At 51.1% G+C, this 23415-nt stretch overlaps 1 pseudogene; it reads right to left on the bottom strand.

Annotated features, from left to right (window-relative positions):
• Positions 1-12091: 12091 nt before the first annotated feature.
• Positions 12092-12747, bottom strand: LOC132369249 (mpv17-like protein 2; annotated as a pseudogene).
• Between the last annotated feature and the right edge of the window lie 10668 nt (positions 12748-23415).

The following is a 23415-nucleotide window of genomic DNA, read 5'->3' as shown; positions in this document are numbered from 1 at the left end:
CGAGGGCAGGTGGTCTGGCCCAGGTCACCCAGAAACCCAGAGGGGCAGCGGGCACCCCTCCAGATGGGCTGGAGGGACCAGCCTGGAGGGACCAATGAATAAATGCTCTGAAGAGGGACACATGACCAGATGGGAGAGTAAATCTGCGCCTGACTGACTGTCTACACAGATCCTGCAAGGATGGTGGAGGGAAGGAGGGAGCAAGATTGGATGGACCTCCGAGAGCAGACAGAGGGAAGCCTTGGGGCATGGGGAAGCAGAGGTCTTCCCCGCGCTGTCTCCTTTGGTCTGGCTGCCACCCTATGGAGGAGCTCCATCATGATCACAACCTCAACCTGACCTCATGAAAGTGGGATGTGAAGCACAGAGATGTTAGGTAACTTGCAGCACATCACACAGCTCATGGGGGCAGAACTGAATCCCAGCCCAGACACTCGGCTCCCACAACACGCCTCGGGCTGCTTCCCCAGATCTGCCGTGGGCCTCCAGGCTCGCCAGGAGACTTGGCCTCCTTTATAAACTTAATAAAATCCAGCTCTTTATGTCAGAATAAAACCTTGCCAGATCCTTCTAAATTGCTCCAGTGTTCCAGCTCTGGGTTCACCATCAAATCGTTCCATGTGCTTAGGGCTGGGTGTTGGCTGGGAGCTCTTGTCTCTTCTGATGATTGTTTCTGACATGTTTTAGTTTGTTCAGCTTTCCTGGCCCTGCCGTGCGTTGGGGTCCAAGAAGGCCAGGCAGCTGCACTCTGTCCCCAGGCTGAGGACGAAAGGAGGGTGGGGCATCTTTGCAGGTGGGCACCTCCCCCTGCCACGGCTCCCAGCGCCCTCACTCCACCCTCCAGGACAGGGGCATCCAGGGACCCCCTGCCCCCAGACCGTGCCTGCAGCTTCCTCTCCCCAAACCCCAACTCTCCAAGAACACACGCTGCTCCCCAAGTACTCCTGACAGGCCCGTGGCTCCCAGGCCCTTGCACAGGCTGTTCCCTCTCCCGGGAATGCCATTCCACATCTTCTTCATGTGGAGAAATCCTGCTCAACCCCCAAGACCCAGGCAAGAATGGAGGGTGGGGAGGAGCTAACAAATTTACCCTCCTGCCATGTGCCAAGGGCGCCGCAAGGGGTGAGCACCTTCAGCGAGTCCACTGCCACCTGGGCACTGATCACAGAGTGGGCTTCATTAGCCCATTTTACAGATGGAGAAACTGAGGCGCTGAGACACTGAGTAACCTATTCAAAGTCACCCAGTGGTCAGTGGCAGGGCTGGGATAACCCTGACCAGGTCGGCCGACCCACAGATCAGCCTTGTCCATCACCCCTGGCTCTGGGCATCCTCCTGACCCCGGGAAGGGCATCACTCCCTCCTTCATGTCTCCTGGAGCATTACTGAGCATCCTTTCCTCATGGTCGTTCCCTGTCTGTCTGCCACTATCCCTGACTGGTCCCTCCTCAAGGAGAGGAGCAGGCTGAATTCTTCTCTTGCTCACTCTGTGGGTCAAGGAGAGCCACGTGGCCCCATCCCATTCCCATGTCCTGGTGCCCAACTCTGCCCCAGAGGGAGACAGACCCCAAGAGGATCTGTATCCTCTTGCTGTACTTGCCTAGGTTAAGCCTCTGTGTTGGTGTCCAGTTCACTTTTTCCCGTGTTCCCAGTTCACAGCTTCTCATGAGGAGCTGGGGGCTCAGGAAGGAAGGGTGGGTGAATCACGTGGGAGCAGATTTAAGTTCAGCAGCAGCAGCCTGATATGCCCAGTACTGGGACAGGTTCCCCTGTTTGGTGGTGAGCTCCGCATCCCTGCAAGAGTTCAAGTTATTACAGGACAGTGAAGAGAGTGTTTCCTGCATTACCAGGGGTGCTGGACTAAGGCGGCTTCCTGTGCTAAGATTCTGACTCCAGGGTGTCTATTTCAATGCCACGTTCCTCCGGATTGATTCTGTGATTCCAAGGGTTCAGTAAGTGAGGCTCCAGGTCTTCGCCAGAGTTTCCTTAATTCTGCAGCTCTCGGGCCTGTGAGTCCTTGAATGCTCCTGTGAGTCTAGAATTCTAGGATTCTGTGAAAAGGACCAGATGCTCAGGTTCTGTGATTCAAAGACTGTGTGAAAGCATCTGTGAGTCTGTGAAAGATGCTCTAATTCCAAGATCCCATGCATTGCAGATGCCATGAAAGGGGCTGACAGATCTGAAAATCCTGGACTGGGAGAGAAGGAAGGTTCCCCAACACCCCCCCCCCCGGTTTCAGCATCTGCAGGGGGAGGACACTGGGACCTCCTCTCAGCACTAACATGCGGGGTCCCCAGGAGCCCTCATCTCCACATTCCCCCTCCTTACCTGGCTCACCCCCCAGGCCCCAGTTGCTGAGGGGGTGACACAAGTCCTGAAGCCCCAGGGACAGAGCCATTGTGACCATTACATTGATGGATGTGCCCCAGATGAGCCCTTTGCTGTTCTGTCCTTGTTTTCCTGTTGCCTTAATTATGAGGAGCAGCCTTTGCTGAGTAGAATTTTCTGGTGCATCTCCCGCGGTATAAGCAGCTTGGGGACAGGAAGCCAGGAGCCCAGTTTCATTTCTGTTCTGTTTGTGTTTCCTGGTCCTCTCCGCCTGCTCCTCGGAGCTCTTCTCCTGTGTTCACTGTTTAACCTGGGCGCTCTCAGTGGGCTCTGAGCACCGGCTGTCCTGCCGGTTCACTCTGGCTTCTCTGGAAGGAACTGGATCCCAGGGAGGGAGACATGGGAGACAGGTAGGGAGGGGCCGGAATTCTGGAGGCTGGGTCCACAGTCGGTCCTCCAGGACGTCCCAGGGCGGCCCCCTCCCACCCACACCGACCTCAGCGGGCAGGTGGGGGTCCTGGGCACCTGCGGCAGAGAGGGAACCCGGAGTCCAGAGCCCAGCAGACTTGGCTGTGGAAGAGAGAACCAGGGGTGGCTGGGGTTAAATCTACCGCAGCCTGGGTGCAGAGGCCTGCACGTGAGGGAGGGGGAGTCCCTCGGGGCCAGGCGGCGAGGGCGCCCACCAACCTGCTCCCTGTGGTCCAGACGGCAGGAGCATCTCTGGCAGCTGCTGCCCGGGCCCCTCTGGTCAGATGTGAACAGAGGGGAGCCCGCACCCACCCCAGGCCAAGGCAGGACAGGCCTTTGGCTCAAGGACCAGAGCCCGGGCTGCCTGCATGTGGAGAGATGCTGTGAGGCCAGAGCATCAGGGGGCAGATCAGAACCGTGCAGCCTCATTACCCTCCGGCCTGTTTCCCACCGCACGGGGCTGAGGTGGCGGCTACACTAACCGCACGGACAGCCGGGGTGACACAGGCAGCTGGGGTCAGGGCCGAGGGGAGAGAACCCAGGGCCCAGGGGCCTGAGGGAGGGGCTGGCCTGGGAGAGAAGGGGGGCGGGCAAAGGGGGGTTGTGTTCAGAGCCCCCACCCCTCACCTGTGACGGGCACTTCACACACTCTGTCTTCTGTAATCCTCACTCACAACAGCCCTGGGAGCCTCTGTTATTATCCGCATTTTTCAGATGAGAAAACTGAGTGTCCATGGTGATATGACATGCCCAAGTCACCAGCCATTCAGTGACAGGGCCAGAATTCCCACCCAGGCCTGTCTGGCTCCAAAGCAGGTGGTTTTCCTTGTGCCCCAATCAATGCAGACATGAAATAACCAACACTGACAGGCTCCATCAGGCACAGGCATCAGGTCCGCAGGTGTAAGCTCCAGGAAGGGCCCTGGACTGAGAGTGGGGAAACTGAAGCTCAAACCGTGGCCCGTTCACTTCTTAGATGTGTGTGTGTTTGCCTTGGGCCTCCCTCAGCCTCAGTTTCCTCATCTGTAAAATGGGAGTGATGACCCTACCTATGGTGATAGCAGGAGGATTAGAATGAGCCCTGTGTGCCTGGCACACAGTGGGCCGTCAATAAACATGAGCCGAGGCAAGATCTGAGGCTGGGCTCTGAGCTCTCTGCTGGCTCCTTTCCTGGAGCTCTCTGGTTCCTAACTCTTTTGTGAATCCATCCATCTGTCTGTCCATTCATCCATCCATCCATCCACCCATCCACCCATCTGTCTGTCCATTCATCCATCCATCCATCCACCCATCCACCCATCTATCTATCCACCCACCCACCCACCCATCCATCCATCCAGCTGTTCTCTTGCTGATTTACAGCATGAACCTAGAACTGCTTTGTGCAGGAGGGAGACACTATGAGGGATAAGACTGTCACTGATGCCCGAAGGCCCTTCCAGCCCAGTGAGAATGACCACAGGTAGAGGTCTGGTGGAGTCCCGAGGGAGCACTGGGGAGGGAGCACTCTCCCCGGGGGAGTCGGGGAGGACTGCGGGAGGGAGGGGCGAGGTCATCACCAGCCTCAGCAGAGGAGGAAGGGCGTTCTGGGCTGAGGCACGGCATGTGCAGAGGAAGGGAGGAGCAGAAGAGCCTGGCTCATGTGAGGAAGAGCTCAGTGTGGCTGGATCCCAGGTCCAGCACCCGGTGGGCGTGTCATGGGGGAGCAGGGAGAAGACACAGCCTGAACGGAGGCAGGGCCAGACTCGGAGAAGCCTTGAATTCCAGGCCAAGAAGGTTGAACTTGAGCGCACAGGCAGTTAGGAGGCACTGCAGGTTCTTGAGCTGGGGCATGGCAGGAAAATTCACATATTAGAAAGCACCTTCCAGCAGCAGGACAGGAGTGAGGGGACCCGCTGGGCGGCTGGTGCATCTCCTGGGCCCGGTACTTTAGGGCCCTCTTCTCACAGAGGGTTTCCTGGCACACAGGGACCGCAGGTTGGATGACTCGGGTGCAAATAGCAGGGCGGATGGGCTGAGCAGTGGTTCAGGGTCAGTTCAACCCAGAGCCCAGCGCGTGACCCAACCCACAAACGCACAGCTCACACAGCCCCACAAGGTCCAAGGGATTCCCGGAGTCAGTGCCTCCCCCAGTTCCCACCCACCCCCAACGGCCTCACCACCAAGGGGACTGTTTCAGCCCCTCACCCCTCCTCCTGCTCCCCTCCCCGCTCCTGTCCTTCTCAGCAGGTGAGCTCACTCCTCTGCCCAAAGAAACCCCAAGCCTCAAAATAGAAACTCCCTAGATTTCCTGACACCAAACATGCAAAGCCCCCGGCACCCACACAGCCCTCCTCTTCCTCCTCCTGGAGATGGAGATTGTCCCCTCCCTCTGTCTGGGCTCAGACATGCTCTGTCAGGGCCCTCCCACCCACCTCCTCAATCTGTCCAGGGGAAGAGGGAGGGGCACCTTTAATCTCTTTATCTATCTGTCTGTCTATCTATCTATCTATCTATATTTATTTCTCTCTAGCTCTATCGTCCCCTCCCCTTCACACCTGATTCATATTTGGTTATATTCAAGTCTCTCTCTCCTTATAACAAACAGCAAGCAAACCTGAACTCGACGTCCCTGCCAGCTGTGTCCCTCTCTTTCCCTGCCGCCACCCGTTGCTGCCGCATCTCCGGGCCAGCCCTCCACCCGCCTCACCTGCTTTAACCCCCGCCACTGACCCGCGAGTTGCTACCACTCATCCCCGCGTTACAGAGGGGGAAACCAAGGCTCACGAGGTGCAGTGAGCTGCCCAAGGCCCCCCGTCCCCCCACCGGCAGAGCCAGGCTGGAGCCCGGGGATCTCGCTCAGGCTCGTGGGCCTCCTCAGTGCCCCCCGAACTCCAGTAGCTTCTCTGACCCTCCCGTGCGTTCGCCACCTCTACCCTCCACCTGCACGACATTGATTTTGATTCAATCTGTCCCTTTAAATTGACTTGAAATGACCTCCCTTTTTCAATTTGCCTCACCCCGAGCAATAACATCCATGAAATCAAGGGTTTAATGCATTAATTGCGTGTGAGTATTTTTCCCGATACCCATTAAAATAAATACATGACTGGTAAAATATAAAATACTAATGTTTGTCCATGCAGCACCCGCAGTCACCTCTCAGACCCCCACTACCTGGGAGACCCCGGGGCTGCTGCTGGAGAGGCCAGGAGGAGGGGGAGAAGGCGGCATCTGGGCAGTGGACGTGGCCTGGCCGCTCCCAGCCCAGCCCGGCCCAGGGCAGCGGCAGTTTCTTTCTCCTAGGGAGGCCCCACCCTCATCTGCCACCCCAGGCTGGGTCTTGGAAAGGGAAACACCGTGGCGGCTGGACGGGGCCCACTGACCACAGGCCCAGGAGGGAGGACCCTGGGGGAAGGGACCAAAAGGCCGTGATGGCCTCAGTGGCCCTTTAGAATAAGATGCACGTGGGATGCTCATCACATACCCCTCCCCCTCCCAAAGGAAGCCCCAGGCACCAAGAAACAGAATTCCCGGCTCTGCACCACCGCAGGGAGAGAAGCCCGGAGGTGCCTTCTGTTCCTGTGCAAAGGGTCCTGCCAGAAATGAAGACAGGAAACTACAAAGGAAAATCTGACAGCAAGAAAAGGGAACAGAACCTTCCAGAAAGGCAGCCACATCCCCAACCAGCCGCAGCAAACATGGTGGGGTGGGGAGCTGGCAGAAGAGCTTCCAGGCTGGAGTTGGGGCTACAGGGATGGGAAAAGTGTGCTGAGATGGGGTGTCTGCTCTGGGCCCACGAGAGGGGATGTGGTCAAGCTGAAGGAAGTCCAGATGTAGCACCGGCGGGGGTGGGGACCCCAATTCAACTGCCCCAAAGAGTTTGTGGGGGAAGGAAGGTTTTCCACTGGGAAAGAGAAGCATCAGGGGCCACGTGGGCCAGACAGGCCTGAGTTCAAGTCCCAGCTGGGTGCTGGGTGTGGGTACAGGGCAGGGTTGGACCCATCTGGGAAGCAGGTTTGAGGTCAAACTGGGCATGAATTTATCTGCAGTCATGTTCTCCCAGTGGGGCACCTAGAAAGGGCTGATACTGGCACTGGAGTTTCGGGGATGGTCACAATGATAAAATGCCTACTGTGTGCTGAGCACGGGCCAAGGCACGTTCCACGTGCCTTGAGAAGGCAGCATCTCAACAAGCCTTCGGTAGAAGCAGCCGAGGACGCAGGAAGCACTAATCCCCCCCTCACAGAGGGACGGGGAGCCTCAGAGAGGGGAGGGACTCATCCAGCGTCTCGTGTGCCGGAGGCCAGAGCCGGTCTCCCACCCAGGCCTGGACAGAAGCAGGGTCTCCTTGGAATGCAGGTTCCAGGGCCCCCACCCACTTGAAGATCTACCAGATGGAGACAAAGAGGGAGTGAAAGTAGCAGGAAATTTGGAGATAATGGGCCTGGCTTCCAATTCCATTTCCAGCTCAAGTGCCTGAGCAAATCCCGCACATCTCTGAGTCTCCATTTAACACCTTCACAATCCTCCCTGCTCCTCATTCCTAGCCCAGCGCCCTGCACACACCTGTCTGTAAAATGAGTCTGTAAAATGATCACTGTCAAGTTAGAAAACCCATGGAAAGTTTCCGGCATACAGTAGGTACCCAAGAAATGGTAGCTCAGTAGAAGACCAAGGCTGCCTGGACCCAAATCCCCAGAGATTGCATCCCCGTGAGCAGAGCAGCCCTTCCTCAGGCCAACATGCCTGATGCCAGTCGGGCTCCAGTGACCAAGCCTCCCAACCATGAGGCAGCTGTGAAGAGGGCGGAGGCATGTCCTCCTAGCACAGAAGTCCCCTCCCCATGTCTGTCTTCTCCCACATAATTATATTTGCAACTGGGACAGATGAGGTGTTGGAATTTTCATCCCATTTGTCGCAGACCTTTGAGCCAGGATATACCCATGCAACTGAAAAAGGAGAAATTCAAAGCCATCCTCTGAGCGGGAGTTAACTATCTTCCCTCCCTTGTAAATCTACTAATGAACTATAATTGCAAAGGTAGACCCTTTATTGAAATCTGATAACCAATTCACTTTGGGACAAAGCTGTTCCCAAGACCTGAAGAAAGAAAGAAGTGTATATTAATTAGCTTAATTCTTTATCTATATAAAAATCAAGAAAACAAAAATATTGACTAGAGAACAACTTGCCAATAGACAGTGGCTGCCCTGGGGAGATGCTGGTTTCTTTTGTTTGTTTGTTTTTCTGGGACTTGTTTATAACCTTCTGTTGATCAGACCTGGATTGGAGAGAATGTGAGAATTACATGGAGAGGGTGGATGGAATGAGACCCTGGAGCAGACATGGGGAGAATTGGGATGAGTTTGCAGCAGGAGTTTGGGTTTAAAAGATCTCAAGATGCCAGCCCCTCTCTTCCTCAGAGTCTGACAAGATGGTCCTTTTACACTCATCCCCTCTCAGGGAAGAATGTGGTCCTCAGGAGGGTGGCCGTGTAGGTGAGGCTGTGCCAGTCAGGGATCCAGTGTAGGCTGGGTTCCTAGAAGCAGAGTAGGATGGGGACCTGTGGGCAAGTGGCTTGTGGAGGGGGTTCTCAAGACGGGGGCGAGGGAAACAGGGGAGGGGAGGAGAGGAGCCAGGCAAGGCTGAGGGCTCAGCTCGAGTCTGGCCCCAGCCTGAGCCCACAGGGAGCCCTGGAGCGTGGTGCCCCCCCAGCAATGAGCCGGGCCTTTTGTACCTGTGTCCACCGGTCATTAATTGGAGGTCACCAACTGGGGAAAATGTAACCTCAGCCTTTTCAGGGTGAGTAGGAAGTCAGCTCCCTTCAGCTGAGGTTAATACTCACCTCCACTAGAGCATGGGTACACTGGCCCAGGAAAGAGGATCTTGCATGGCAACCCCCATACCTGCTGTGGGTTGAAAAAATTCATGTGTTGTGGGACTTCCCTGGTGGTCCAGTGGTTAAGACTCCTCGTGTCCACCTCAGGGGGTGCGGGTTCAATCCCTGGTCAGGGAACTAAGATCCCACATGCCGCAGGGCACAGCTAAAAAAAAAAAAAAAATTCATGTGTTGAATTGTCCTCCAAGAATTCATATGTTGAAGTCCTAACCCCAGGTAACTCAGAATGTGCCCTCATTTGGAGATAGGGTATTTACACAGGTAACAAGTTAAAATGCGGTCATTAGGGTGGGTCCTAATTCAATATCATTAAGGTCCTAATAAAAACAAGAAATTTAGACATAGACATGCACGCAGGGAGAAGGACGTGTGAAGATGAAGGCAGAGACCAGGGTGATGTTTCTTCACACCAAGGAATGCCGAAGATTGCCAGCAACCCACCACAAGCGAGGAGAGAAGCAAGGAACAGATGCTTCCTCACAGCCCTTGAAGGAACCAACCTTGCCAACACCTTGATGTGGGAAGTCTAGCCTCTTGGAACTGTGAGACAATGAATTTCTGATGTTTAAGTCACCCAGTCCACTTTGTTACGGCAGCCCGCGAAAAGAAATAAGGCCCAACTCTGACTCCGAACATGATTCTGCCCATGCAGCATCCAGGCCTTGCCTTTGATATCAGCTTCCTTATCTTCCTTGAGGAACCTCTGAGCAGCCCTCTAAGTCCTTGGGGGTCCTGCAGAAATCACTCCACCCTCATGTCAATCTGGCCACCCAGAGTCCTGTATCTGCCTGGCCACAGTTATTGGTTCAGAAATGAGCACATGACCCAACCTGAGCCAATGAGGCTGAATTCTGGGACTTTCTATGGACTTGGAGACAGCAGGGTGTGAGCATGGTCCCAGCTGTGGGATCACCTAGAAGAAAGGGCCTGCAGGAAAGTGAGGCCTCCATGACAGAGACTCAGCCAGGAATGGAGACCTGATGACATCATTTATTTAACTAATAGGATTTCGTTTCCCCCATCATCCTAATTTCTATCTATGTGTATATATTGCATCAAATGTATAGCTGTTTCAGATCAATTTGGGAACATAAATTTTAAAACTACAAAAAAATGGATAGATTCAGACTGTAGTCCAGGGTGATCTTGAACTGGGAGGTAAGACTGCATTATTAAGGAAAAATTAGAGTGATCATTTATTGAAGTTGAATTATATACTACATGTGCTGAGCATTAATGCATTTGTTTTACATGCATTACCTTAAGCCCCACAGTCATCCCTCTGAAGTAGGGCCTGTTATTCCTTCAACTTTTTCAGTTGAAGAAACTTGTGTTACTTTCAACCAGCCATTTCGCTACCCTGATACCAAAAACAAAGATAAAACACAAAAAGAAAACTACAGACCAATATTCCTTGTTTATGTCTCCTGCTTTCCTGTGCATTACCTGAACAATTTTTAGACTTCAGTTTTGATTTATCTATGGTGTTTTTAGTATATCTTTCTTTATAGCTTCTTTAGTGTTTGTTCTAGGTGTTACATTATATCTACATCACTTATTACAGTCTCCTGGTGGCATGATTTTACCAGTTTGAGTAAATATAGAAAACTTGCCTCCCTTTACCCTCCCCCATTTAAAACATAAATGTCTTAACTATTTCTTCTATATACATTTAGAACCATTTCAAATAGGGTTATAATTCTTGTTTCAACCATCAAAAACAATTTAGCAAACTTAAGAGGAAAAGTCTATTGTATTTACCCATATTTTTGCTTACTGTGTTCTTTCTTCTTCTTGGTATTCCAAGATTCCTTCTTTTATTGTTTCCTTTCCATTTAGAGAATTTTTTAACCATTCTTTTAGGGTAGGACTGCTGGCAACAAATTATCTTAGTCTCCCTTCATTTGAGAATGTCATGGCTTCCTCTTCATTTATGAAGGATGTTTTCACTGAATATAGGATTCTAGGTTGACAGTTCTTTTATTTCAGCACTTAAATATATTTGCCACTTCTTCCTAGCCTCTGTGGTTCCTGAAGAGAAATAAACTGTCATTCTAATATTTATCCCTATTGGTAAGGTATCAGTTCTCTCTCTCTGCTTTCAAGATATTTTGTTTAATTTTTAGAAGTTTGACTATAATGTGTCTTGGTGTGGATTTCTTTGGTTTTTCTTATTTGAGATTCGTTCAGCTTCTTGAAAGTATAGGTTTATGTCTTTTGCCAAATTTTGGAATTTTTCAGCCATTATTTCTTTGACTACTTTTTCAGATCACCACCCACACTTCTCTTCTCCTCTGGGATTCTAATGATGCAAATGTTAGATCTTTAGTTATAGTTCCATAGATCCTTGAGGCTCTGGGTTTTTTTCCTCCAATTATATTTTTTCTTTGTTATTCAGATTGGGTAATTTCTACTGCCCTGTCTCCAAGTTGACTGACTCTTTTGTCCCCTCCATTCAGCTATTGAACACATACATTGACTTTTTTATTTTGGTTATTGTTATTTATGACACAGAATATAGTCTATCTTGGAGAATGTTCCATGGGCACTTGAAAATTAATGTGTGTTTTGGATGGAGCATTCTGTATATGTCAGTTAGATCCTCTTGATTGTTTGCTCTGCTCTAGATTTTTGCTGATTTTCTGTATATTAGTGGTATCAATTGCTGAAACTGTGGTTTTGAAGTCACCAGCTATAATTTTGGATTTGTCTATTTCTCCTTTCAACTTTATCAGTTTTTGCTTCATGTATTTTGAGGCTCTATTATTTGGTGCATACATATTTAGGATTGTTATGTCTTCTTGGTGAGTTGATTCTTTTAACATTATGTAATGTCCCTCTTTCCTCTCTGTCTAGTAATTTTCTTTGCTCTGAATTCTACTTTATCTGATATTAATATGACCACTCCTGGGTTTTTTTTTTTTTCAATTACCAAGAGAATTTAGTGGAATCTCTATAGCCCATGACCAGAGAAAGATGAAACCCTGCCAAAAGTTCCAGATTCTGGGAACCAACTCCAGGCTGGACACTGCTTTTGGGGGATGGATGATGTCCCTACCTTAGTCCCAGGGCTTGAGGGAGCCCAGTGCAGCTGCTCAGACCAGAGTCCTGCCCACAGCAGTGTTGAAGACTTAGGGGTTGGAACTGGCTGACTGGCTGGGACCCGGTGCTGAGGATGGGACATCTCAGTCACCAGTCACTGAGGCTCCTGGTGAGAAGGGCTCGGTGATGCCTGTCCATCTTCATGGTTTTGTTCCAGGTAAGGAAACTGAGGCCAGGCAGAGAGTTTGGAAGGGGCAGCCCAGCTAGATGCCCAGGAGTTGGGTGAGGCTAGGATTCAGCCCAGGACCCTGGCCTGGCCTGCCATGGGAGCCCATTCCCCTTCCCGCCCAGGAAGATAGTCAGCTGAGGGGGTTAGCCTTGCCCTGTCTGACATCTTGTTGAAGGGTGAGGCAGTTCAGTCTGCATGGTACACAGGACCACAAAGCCTGGGAGCATCACAAGGCCTAGGATCTGGTACTTCAGGTAGGAGAGGTACCTGTCCCAGCCCAGTATCAGGCTGTTGGTGTAGGTGACTCAGAACCGGGGGTAGGTAGGAGCCATGAATAGAAATTCACCAGCTGCTCAGCTGGCCTCACATACCAGTCAGCCTTGAAGAATTCCCAGAACTTGTCCCACAGCTCCTGGCAGCTCTCGGCCAGCATCCAGCCCTCCAAGATGTACCAGAGACCCAGCACAGGGAAAACCATCAACTAGTTGACAAGGACCTTCCTGAGGATGTTTAGGAGGCCACAGCAGTTGGACACAGGGAGCAGGTAGTCCAGGCAAAGGTATCAACATTGTATGAAGGGGCCCATGCTGTAGGCCACCACAAACGTGCTTGATGAGCACCTTGGGTCAAAATTCTGTCAAGGCCACGCACAAATCTCCCAGGACTGGTATGTATTGTCCCCGGCCTCCATGAGAGTGCCACAGCCCAGATTATTGGTGATGAACAGTGCATGGCCTTGGAACAAGGGCTGCCCTGCAGCCTACAGGCCACACAGCCAGTTCCAACCACCATATACCATCACCTGCCCCTACTTCTTTAATCAACATTTTCATGGTGTATCTTTTTCCATTCTTGTAATTTCACCCCATCTATGTTGTTGTATTTGAAGTGAGTTACTTGTACATAGCATATTGTTGGATCATGTGTTCTTGGGGTAATTGTTTATTTTATTTTGTTTTTGGTCTACTCTGCCAACCTCTGCCTTTTAATTAGTGTATTTAGCCCATTTACATTTAATTAGTGCTATGTTAAGGCTTAGGCTTATGATGTTATTTTTTATTTTCTGTTTGGTTTCTTTGTTTCCTATTCCTCTTTATCTTTCTACCTTCCTGTGCATTACCTGAACATTTTTTTAGGATTCCATATTGATTTATTTAGTGTTTTGAGTCTGTCATAGTTTTATTGGTGTTTACTCTAAGTATTATGAGATATGTACATAACTTGTTGTACTCTACTGGCATTGATGTTTTACCACTAAGAGTTAAGTGTTAACACCTTACTTCCATTGAGATCCCTTTACCCTTCACACTTTTTAAGTAACATAGTCTTAAACACTCCCCTTAGAGATATTGAATACCACAGTAGATGGTTTTTAAATTTTGCCTCTACCACAAAATATGTAAGAAAACTCATGAGAGAAAGGATTGCATATTCTATTTACCCCTATCCATTCTGATAGTCTTCATTCCTTTTTGAATTTCCAAGCCTCCTTCCGCTACCATTTTCTTTCTGCTTAGACAATTTCCTTTAATCCATTCTCTAAGGATACATTTTCTAGCAATAAATTCTCTTAGCTTTCCTTCATCTGAAAATGTCTTTACTTTCCCCTAATTCTTGAAGGATATTTTCACCAGATATAGAATTCATGGTTGACAGTTCTTTTCTCATACCTGAAAAACTGTTGTACCACTTAACCTGAGCCTCCACAGTTTCAAAAGAGATATCCACTGTCATTCAAACTAATGTAACTTATAAGTAACAAGTAGTTTCTTTCTGGATGCTTTCAAGACTTTTTCATTGTCTTTAGTTTTTGAACATTTAATTATAATGACTTGGCATCAGTTTCTCTGAGTTTATCCTATTTGGGATTTGCTAAGCTTCTTTAATCTGTAGGTGTACATGTTTCATTAAATTGGGGAGGTTTTAGACATTATTTCTTCAAATACATTTTTACTCCCACTCTCTCTCCTCTCCTTCTGAGACTCTAATGATATCATTGTTAGTTCTTTTGCTATTGTCTCTCTGGTCTCTGAAACTCTGTTTATTTGTTTGTTTGTTTGTTTCAGTCTATTTTCTCTCTTTTGTTCAGATTGGGTAAATCTGTTGATCTGTCCTCAAGTTCACTGATTCTATCTTCTATCATCTTCACTCTACTGTCAAGCCATTCACTGAGTTTTTTATTTTGGTCATTGTATATTTAGTACTATAATTTCCATTTGGTTCTTTTTTATAACTTATATTTCTTTGTTGAGATGTTTTTCATTTGTTTCCAGAGAATTCATAATTGCTTATTGAATCATTTTTGTGATGGCTGCTTTAAATCCTTGTCAGATTACTCCAACATTTGATTCATCTCAGTGTTGACATCTGTTGATTATCTTTCTCATTCAAGTTGTGATTTTCCTTGTTCCTGGTATGATGAGTATTTTTTTTTTTTTTTTTTTTTTTTTTTGTATCCTGGATGTTTTCTATATTATAAGACTCTGGATTCTATTTAATCTTTTATTTCTTTTGGTTTGTGTGTGTGTGGCTTTTTGGTTTTTGCGGAGGGGGGTTGTTTGTTTGTTTGTTTTGGCAGCTGTTATAGCAAGAGGCCAGATGGGTGTATATGCTCAGCTTCCCCCAGCATGCCTGGAAATTGGACACCAACTCTACCCTCTTGTTGCTGCTGAATGAGGATATTAAGCTCAGCTTCCCAGTGCCCTACTGACACCAGGATGGGAAAGCCGAAGGCTGACTCATGCCGCTTTGTTGCTGCAGGGTGGAGGCAGGAGCTGAGCTTCCCACTGGGTCCTGCTGACACCAATGGAGGGGAAGAAGAGGAGCAGAGTGCCAACTAGCCCTGCCACCACCCCCTCATTCTGCCTCATTGATGCCAGGTGGGGAGACTCTTCTCTTTGGGTCCTACTGATACCAGCTGGATGATGGATGGGGGCATTGAGTGTGAATAGCTGCACCTTCTATCACCATAAGTCTCATTGCTGCCAGGTGGGAGATGCTTAGCTCATGACTAGACCCATCTGACACTACTCTGGCAGGGGAATCAGAGCATCTACGCTTCCTTGCAAAGGGGGTGGGGGCGGCGGGGGGACATCAGCTTCCTGCTCAGTCCCACTGAAAATGCAGAGGGGTGGGGGTAAGAGTAGTTCTTCTGTTGCTTTTTGACTGGAGTAAGGCAGATTTTGACAAAAAGTTTTTCTGCTATTAGGCCACCCTTTTCCCAGTCCTTTGGCTAGAGTGGCAGCTTTTTCCTGGAGCTTTTTTAGTCTGTGTCTGTTTGTGGTTCTGGGTTGGAGGCTTCTGCAGCACTCTGTCGGGATATATGGGAGGCAGTAAGTAAACCACCTCATCATTCCTCTGAGGTTCCCAAGGCAGGCTACCTTCTTCTTTCCATCTTTCAGAGTCTTCCCATGCTTGTTGTTGTGTTATGTCCAGGGTTATTAGTTGTAAGTGGGAAGACCTGAGAGGCCTGGGGCTACTCCATCTTGGAAGAAACGGAAGTCCCATCCTTTAGATATGTGTTGTCATTCTTAGATATGAACACAGAAGCCCTCCCAAACCCCTACAATAGGTCAGCCCCCTTACATGTTTCCATGGCAACCCATGTGCTTCCTGTGTGGCACCATCAATTGTATGTGCATATTTATGTGTGTGGTGGGGGGAGTCTTCAAGTAATATCCTTCCACCTTATCAATAGAGCCCACAAGGGTCCAAGGACAAAGACAGGTCCTGCTCACTGCTGTGTCCTGTGTGCATAGAACAGAGCCTGAAAAGGAAATGGAGAGATGCACTAAAGCACGGGGATTTGGGTGGTGGGGGGGACTCCTTTAGACAGGAGTTCAGAAAAGACTTCTATGAGGTGGTGACATTTAGGCTAAGACCAGAAAGACACAACAGCAGAGCCATGCAGGTGAAACCCTGAGCTTCCCCAGTGACAAAGCCTTGCTGTGGGGATGAGTCTGATGCACTCCCAGAGCAGCAAGGAGGTCAATGGCTGTAGAAGGACCTAAGGAAATAGATCATCCAGGTCTTTGTAGGCCAGTGGAGGAGGGGGAGGAGAGGTCATTAAAGGATCAGTGGAGGAATAAGGGGACACAATTTGACTTGGGTCTCAGGGAGATGTCCTCTGTCTACTGTGATCTGTGGGAACATAACAGGCTCCCAGTGCAGAGGCTGTTGAAACACTGGATGAGAGATGAGATGGGATGGGGTGGGGTAGGGGGGCCTGAGTTAGGTTAAGAGAGGAAGTTATGGGGTGATTGGATTTAGGAATGGACAACTTTCCATCTGCAGAGGGATGTGAGGGATAAAAATGGAACGGAGTATGGAAAGCATCAGGCATATAGTAGGTGCCCCCCTATTAGAATCTGGTTTCCACCCCTCTCAGCTCAAGGCTTTCACCCCATCCCAGGTCCTCTGTAGCCAGCAGCGTTTGCACAGGCAGCTCCAGCTCTGAAGGGGATACTGTCAGCTGGCTCCTGCAGAAGCCAATGGTGTTCCTGAACCTTCTGCCTGTGACTTGTGGTGGCAAGTACCAGTTGGAGCCCAACTTTTCTGTCCCATTGCATTCCAACACTGGGGGTCCCCCAGAAGCACCTCCTCCAAAGCCTCACCTGCTGAATCCAGCCCACCTCACTTCAGGCCAATCTGCCAGCCACTACCTGCCAGAAATCTGACACGTCATCCAGGCGCTGTGGCCAAGATCCTGGTTTGAATGTACAAAAGGAGCCCATGGGTTCTGAAGCCTGCTCCGAGTCTGGAATCTCCACTGAGAATCATAGAGGCAACGATTATTAGCCCTGGGACCCCAGGCATCACGCACTCCAGCCCCTTCAACTTACAGATGGGGAAACTGAGATTCACAAAGGCAAAGGTCCTGAGGCTTAGTTACTAAAAGTACTTTAGGGTCAGGTAGCTCTTGGATTCACATTCTAACTCTACCGCCTCGTTGCTGAGATCTAGGGCAAGTGACCTTCCTCCTCTCTTGGTTTCCTCATCTGTAAAGTGGGATAATACTAATAGCCAGCACTGACTCTGTGACAGGCATTGTTTTAAGCCATATATATTATATGAACTCCTCTTTAAATCCTCATAGCAACTCCATGAGGCAGGTGCCATCGTTACTCACTCCATCTTACCTGAGGAAACTGAGGCACAGCAAGCTTATGTAACTCCATAAAGATTTATCCAGCCAGTAAATGCAGAGGCAGGTTCAAATCCAGCAGGCCTGGCCTTCAAGTCTGTGCTCCCAGACCCAATGCTGTCCTGTCTCCTTGAAGATGACTTTGAAGGTTAATTGATATATGCCTGTAAAGGCTGAGCACGGTCCCCAGCACACAGTCGGTGCTCAATAAATGCTGGCTAAGGTGTCAGGGACCTCCCCCCACACAGTGGGGAGATAGCAGTAACCGAGCCAGACACAGATCCCTAAGGGGCTTCCGGTGCCATGGGAGGATGGAGGAGTGAACCAGCACTTACAGCACAGAGGAGAGCCGACTGGAGAAGCTCGGGGGCCACGGGAGCCCAAGGAGGGGCAGTGGAGACAGAGGCGGGAACAGCATGTGCAAAGGCCTGGTGGTGAGGAGGACGGGCCTGGCCCCGGGCCCAGAAAGGGGGAGGGGGAGCCATTGTAGGCCCCATGGGGTCCAGGAAGGGACACAGTGAGACCTGAGGGGTTTTTCAGACTCACTCTGGGGCAGACAGGGATTAGCTGGGGAGGGGGTTGAGCCTAGAGTTGGGGAGGCCAGGGCGCAGCTGCTGGGTGTAGGCTGCACTCACGTTCACGTCCTCACTTCCTTACATTTCACGGGCAGGGGACTTTCACAAGAAGAGTAGGGGTGCCCTTCACTCCCCTCTACTGACTGCTCTAGACTGGGGAGAGTGACTCTGCAGACTCTGGGGCTGCCAGGCCGTGGTGAGCCAGCCTCCCCCTCTCCCCTCTCCTCCCCCCACCCCGTCCCCTCTCCCTCCAAGGCTGTTCCAGCGCATTAAATGGTGAAGCAGCCTCATTACTGAAGCCTCTGGCTCATTAGCAGGCAGCTGGAGGGGCTGGGAGACCACCGAGGAGAGACCAGAGGGGACGGGGAGGGGGAGCGGCAGAGCCCGGGCAGTAATAACCATCTGCACTGTACCTTCTGCTGGGTTCCGTGTATGCCGATCAGTACACAGACGTCCTAGGGTTTTTTTAAATCACTGACAATCCCATTTGATCTTCACCACCTGTGTCTCTGTGTTGTTATTACAATGGGCCCCATTTCAGGCTGGGCTGGAGACACAGAGAGGGGAAATGACTTCCTCAAGGTCAGACAGGTGCAGGTGGCAAACCCGGCCCCAACACCAGCAGCCACATGGGTAGAGCTCCTCCTGTGTGCCAGGCTGTTACCTGCAGTACAGGCAGGATGCTTACAACCCTAGCAGGGAGGCAGCATTATTATCCCATTTTACAGACAAAGAAACTGAGGCACAGAGAGGTCAAGGTACTTATCCAAAGTCATACAGCTTCATTTTCTTACCCTCAGACCCTGTTCCTTCCACACTGAGATGGAGTTGGGGTCTTCTGGGGAAAGGACCAAGCCTCACAGGGGTCCCAGGTGATGGCATCCTCCCCCTCCTCACATCACACCCCCTCCAGGAGTTCTGGGATCAATGAGGGGCCAGGGTATGGAATTGACGGTGCTGCTGAGACTGACGCAGACCCACAGTGAGCCCTTCAGAGGCATGAGGGAAGAGGCCCCTCCTCTGACCCAGAGCCCCCCACCCAGGCCAGCTCACGCTGTCCTCCCTCAGTCTCCCAGGCTCATAGGCTCCCTGAGTGGTCAAAGAAAGGAGTCTGGAAAGACTAAGAATGTCTGAGGACTTCTGTGATCCTGGGCAGGCGGGAAGCCCACGGTCACCTCCCCCTCTGAGGCCATGGGTATCTGATGGTGACTGTCATGACGTCATTGGAGCATGTCCAGCCAGGAGAGGGGACTGGCCAGGCCCATCCAGAGCATCCCAACTCAGACCAGGATAGAGATGGAGGGCATGCTTATTCCCAGCTTTTCTCCTGGAAGGTCCTGCCCAGGGAGACATGAGGATGGGCTTTCCAGAAGCTAGGGCAGCCAGTGAGAGAGGATGATTGCTCTGGAATGGCCAAAAACATCGTTCCTCATCTGAACCTTTGCCTTCTATGGGAGCTGATGGCACCATGGGGTTGCCTCTGCTGGGGAGAAAGTGCTGGAAGTAGGAGGGTCATGGGAGAGCAGAGGTGTGTATGAGAGTAGGGTCGGGGGCACAGGTCGGGGTGTATGTGCAGATGGGTGTGGTGTGTACATGGGGTGTGGGGAGGGAACTGGGGGGTATGTGACCAGTCGAGTGTTTGCTAGCATGGGTGTGACACTGGGTGTGACCCAGGAAAGGGAGGAGGTGGGAAACACAAACTTCCCCTTTCTTTGACCACTCAGGGAGCCTATGAGCAGAAGTCAGGGGTGTGGTAAGGGCCAGAGAGGGCGTTGGTGGGGAAGGCCACTTGACAAGCAGTCAGAAAGATCTGGGAGTTCCAGTCGCCAGAGGACCTTGCTGTGTGACCTTGGGCACATCCCTTCCCCTCTCTGAGCTCCCTGTCCTTATCTGCATAACGGGGATCATCCCCGATCAAGATGCGCTTTGCTCATGCTAATGTCAATTATTATCATCTCCTGCTGGGACGGGGGGCCAGGAGAAGCCAGGAGAGGCCTGACCTCAGGCTGGAAAATGGAGGCTGAGAAGGGCCTGGGGTGGTATTCACAACAGGCTAGTGACGGACAACGAATGGGCTGCTGACCAGGACACTGGGGCGATTCCCTGCAACTTAAAAACACGAAAGAAAGGGCTGGAGAGCACGGCAAAGGTGTTTCTATACCTCCCAGAGCACAGGCTGTCAGTACGGGGTGTCCCCTGCTAAGGCTGTGACAGGATGTATTTCAGTTTGTCAGCATTCATTATCTACTCTCAGCTCTGTTCCACGTAAGATTTAGAGGAGCTCACAGCAAAAGGCCATTCAGTAAAGTGATAAAAATAGATAGAAACACACAAGTGGGGACCAGAAGACACAAGTCTGCCATCAGCACCTGGATGTCAGTCTCAAGGCCCCACGGGGTCTCAGAGCATCCTGGTGACCCAGGGGAAAGGGCACAGGGTCGTTCCCTTCCATCCCATTTCTAGCTTTTCTTTTCTTTACCTCAAAATCCAGTATTGTAGCTTCTGAGTCATTTTGCCTGGGCCTCTGAAAGAGCTCTTGTCATGGGCGCCCCAGGACCAAGAACCAGGGCCCAGGGGTGGCATTTGGAGCCTCAACCATTTCAACTGGGGATAGGTCCAGGGGGCGGAAGGGAGGACTGCGAGTCCCCTTGTCACCCGCTCCCAGAGTCCCCTGCACTTCCGCTTTAAGACGTCCCCGCACCTTGCAGCCTCAGAATTAGGGATTTGTGATACTTTGGGATGAAGGGGCCAGATGACAGAGGGCCTTGTAGGCCATAGGACAGAGTGTGGGTTTTATTCTAGACTCCCCGGGAAGCCAGTGAGGGGTTTTAGGCAAGGGAAGAGGGGCAGGATCTGGGTTTATTGTTTACAAAATAGCTTGTCTATAACAAGAGGCGGAGCCAGGATTGACCCACGTCTGCCTAATTTCCAGACTCACACCCAGCCCACATGACATGCTGCCCTCCCCCACCCACCCCACCCTCTGTGAACAGCTCAGGGCCCCGGACAGCGCCCTCTGTCCCTGGGGTGGGTGACATGCTGTGTGACCTCGAGCCACTCTCCTGCCCTGGCTGGGCCTCAGTCTTCCCCTCCCCTCTCCTTCCCTTCCCTCCCCACTGATGGGTGACGTGGGGCGGGTGAGTGGAGGACCCTGGAGTGGGCCTGGACGGGGCCGCAGGAGGGAGCTGGCTCTGGGGGCAGGGTCCTGGGCCTGCTCTGGACTCTCGCTGACCCCCAAGAGCCCCAGGCAGACCGTGACTCTCCGGGACCCGGCTTCCCCACCTGGGAGCTGGGAGTCAGACCTGCCCCCCCTCCTCGCTGCTGGTGCCTGGCGGTCAGGTCAGGGCTCTTGACCCCCCCTGTGCTCTGGGTGCCTGTGAGGGGGTGACCCGGCTCCTTTAATGGACCCCGCACCCAGGGGCAGTCTGGGTGTGTGACGAGGCCACAGTGTCCCCTGCCCCGGCCGCTCGTTCCCTCCCAGGCACAGGTGCGTGCAGAGGGCTGTCCCTCCCGTCAAGGGCAGAGGGGCCTGCAGGGGTGGGCGGCACGGGGACCGCAGTGGGGACTGTCTGCAGGGGAGAGTGCGGCAGTTACCTTGAGTGGGTGAGTGGGGGTGTCCGTGTGTGTGAGCGCAGGCGTCTGTGTGTGAGCGTGTGTTTGTGAACGTGTGTTTGTGTATGTACCTGTGTGTGTCAGAATACATGTGTACGAGTGTCTGCATGTGTGTAAATATCTGTGTTTGTAAGTGCATGAGTGTGTCATTGTGTTTCTGTGTATGAGCGTGTGTATCCATATGAGTGTGTCTGCATATGTGAGCGTGCGGTGCATTTCTCTTTGTGAACGCGTGTGTGCATGACTGTGTGTGAAAGCTCTGCTTCCCTCCAGGCCCTTTCCCCACCTCCTTCTCACTCCGGCTTGGTGAAGGTTCTAGAAGGGACCTTGGGTCCTGGTCCTCAGAGACTGAACCCGGCCAGCCCTTGGGTCAAGGAAGGCCCTTCTGACCTGTCGGTCCCCGGCCAGCCCCGCCCCCAGCACGGAAAGCACCAGGCCCCTCCCTGCTGGGGGTGCTGCCCTGGGCCCGGCCTGGGGAAGGACCGTGGCCCACCTGTGCTGTTCTCTTTGCACGCTGCCAGGAGAGACCACTATGCCTACTCCTACTACCCGTAAGTAGCGCACCTGCCTCAGAGCCCCGCCCCTCCTGGGGAGCCCCTGCCCCCTCGCCGGCCTGGCCTGGCATCAGCCCCTCCTCCACGGCCACCCTGTCTCTGAGCTTCCCTCCTCTGCTCTGTCTCTCCTCTCCCTGTCATCCTCCTGTGTGGAGGTCAGGAGCGCTGGCTTTGTGGTCAGTCTCAGGTTCAGACTTGGCTCTTCTCCAGTATCAGGATGGGTCCTAAGTTCTTTCCCCTTTGTCTTGTTTGGCACCTCAGTCATGGAGCTGGGCCCCTGTTGCCCCACCCCGGCCCCTTTGCCCCTTCTTCCTGGCCTCCAGGCTCCCCTCCTCCACCCTGTGAGTGAATAAAATCAAGCCCTTCCATGGTCTTCACCATATCAGATGATTTCTATATTACCCCTAACCAACATTGAAGCATCTGTTGTGCTCCTACTGGGTACCAGTACTCACACTTAAAATACAAAGAAGACACAGTTATTATCCTGGTACTGAAGAAGCTTTAGGAAAATTTAGGATGTAGACACAGACTGACACAGAGTTATAAAAGGAGTGAAGAATAATTAACCCTCTACTGGGCACTGCCCTGGTCCCACCTAACAAATATTAAAAGCAAGACCCAGCAGAATCAAACTGTTTCTGAGTAACTTAACTGTAACCCAGAACAAAGCTCAAGAATATTTATAGGAACACAAAAATATCTGGCCTCCAACCAGGTAAAATAGACAATGTCTGGCACCCAATCAAAAGTTACCAGACATTCAAAGAAGCAGAAAAATATGCCTACAAATGAGGAGAAAAATCATTCATTTGAAACTGATCCAGAATGCAGAGCGTGGTCAAAGGTCGGGTGGCTAGGAAATTCAAGCTGTGCTCAGGAGACTGGAAGGGCGTCTTAGTACCTTCTATGTCCATTCCCCACTCACCACCCACCGACCCAGTCTCCACCTCTGTCCTTTCTTCTCCAAGGAGTAGGAACCTAACTCCTGTGGTTTATATCCTAAAGCCATGTTACAAATTTTGACACTTTCTTAACATGCAAGTTTATTTTTTTTTTAATGGACTTAGGGAACACAGATAGCATCCAGATTTGGATTCTAATACCTTTTCCCAACAAAAGGAACCAAGAATCCTTGGGGAAATGGCTGATTCTAGGACTAAGTCAGGAAATGTACTAGATGAGCCTGGAGTGCCTTGTAATGCCAGAAAGTAAATAGGAAGTACTAAACACATACACATACAATGACGGGAAAATGTCAAAGGAATACAGGAGCCCAGGGAAGAAGCTCCCAATGGCCAAAGCCAGAAACAGTTGAGCAACAAAGTAAATAAAGTAGTATCAGATTATAAAACCCCAAGTATAAAATAAATATTCATGAGTCCACAGTAATTTAAATAAATGATTAAATAAATTAATAAATGGAGGAGATTAGACAAATCTCCCAGGCAGAAGAATTCAAAATAATTTAGGTAGATTCTCAGCATTCAAGGAGGTGGAACTTAACTCCTCCGTAAGTATGGGTTACATATCATGACTTCCTTTCAACAAGTGCAGTATGAAAAGGGGAAAAGAGTAACTTT

The sequence above is a fragment of the Balaenoptera ricei genome, chromosome 1, assembly GCF_028023285.1.
Source record: "Balaenoptera ricei isolate mBalRic1 chromosome 1, mBalRic1.hap2, whole genome shotgun sequence".
In the NCBI taxonomy this organism is placed as follows: Eukaryota; Metazoa; Chordata; class Mammalia; order Artiodactyla; family Balaenopteridae; genus Balaenoptera; species Balaenoptera ricei.
The sequence above is the reverse complement of the archived record's forward strand: the minus strand, read 5'-3'. Positions and strand labels throughout refer to the sequence as shown.